This window comes from Bos grunniens, chromosome 20 (assembly GCF_055505025.1).
Source record: "Bos grunniens cultivar Pamir isolate PY7600 chromosome 20, Bosgru_T2T1.0, whole genome shotgun sequence".
Classification (NCBI taxonomy): domain Eukaryota; kingdom Metazoa; phylum Chordata; class Mammalia; order Artiodactyla; family Bovidae; genus Bos; species Bos grunniens.
This window is the reverse complement of record NC_141184.1, coordinates 58,411,798-58,413,139: the sequence shown is the minus strand read 5'-3', so window position 1 is coordinate 58,413,139 and position 1,342 is coordinate 58,411,798.

Genomic DNA, 1,342 nt, shown 5'->3' with positions numbered 1-1,342 from the left:
AAAAACAACAATTGGAGACAGGGATCAAGACCATCCCCATGGAAAAGAAATACAAAAAAGCAAAATGGCTGTCTGGGGAGGCCTTACAAATAGCTGTGAAAAGAAGAGAAGCGAAAAGCAAGGGAGAAAAGGAAAGATATAAGCATCTGAATGCAGAGTTCCAAAGAATAGCAAGAAGAGATATGAAAGCCTTCCTCAGCAATCAATGCAAAGAAATAGAGGAAAACAACAGAATGGGAAAGACTAGAGATCTCGTCAAGAAAATTAGAGATACCAAGTGAACATTTCATGCAAAGATGGGCTCAATAAAGGACAGAAATGATATGGACCTAACAGAAGCAGAAGATATTAAGAAAAGGTGGCAAGAATACACAGAAGAACTGTACAAAAAAGAGCTTCACGACCCAGATAATCATGATGGTGTGATCACTCACCTAGAGCCAGACTTCCTGGAATGTGAAGTCAAGTGGGCCTTAGAAAGCATCACTAGGAACAAAGCTAGTGGAGGTGATGGAATTCCAGTTGAGCTCTTTCAAATCCTGAAAGATGATGCTGTGAAAGTGCTGCACTCAATATGCCAGCAAATTTGGAGAACTCAGCAGTGGCCACAGGACTGGAAAAGGTCAGTTTTCATTCCAATCCCAAAGAAAGGCAATGCCAAAGAATGCTCAAACTACCGCACAATTCCGCTCATCTCAAATGCTAGTAAAGTAATGCTCAAAATTCTCCAAGCCAGGCTTCAGCAATACGTGAACCATGAACTTCCTGATGTTTAAGCCAGTTTCAGAAAAGGCAGAGGAACCAGAGATCAAATTGCCACATCCGCTGGATCATGGAAAAAGCAAGAGAGTTCCAGAAAAACATCTTATTTCTGCTTTATTGACTATGCCAAAGCCTTTGACTGTGTGGATCACAATAAACTGTGGAAAATTCTTCAAGAGATGGGAATACCAGACCACCTGACCTGCCTCTTGAGAAATCTGTATGCAGGTCAGGAAGCAACAGAACTGGACATGGAACAACAGACTGGTTCCAAATAGGAAAAGGAGTATGTCAAGGCTGCATATTGTCACCCTGCTTATTTAACTTATATGCTGCTACTGCTGCTAAGTCGCTTCAGTCCTGTCCAACTCTGCAGGACCCCATAGATGGCAGCCCACCAGGCTCCCCCGTCCCTGGGATTGTCCAGGCAAGAACACTGGAGTGGGTTGCCATTTCCTTCTCCAATGCATGAAAGTGAAAAGTGAAAGTGAAGTCGCTCAGTCATGTCTGACTCTTCGCGACCCCATGGACTGCAGCCTACTAGGCTCCTCCGTCCATGGGATTTCCCAGGCAAGAGTAC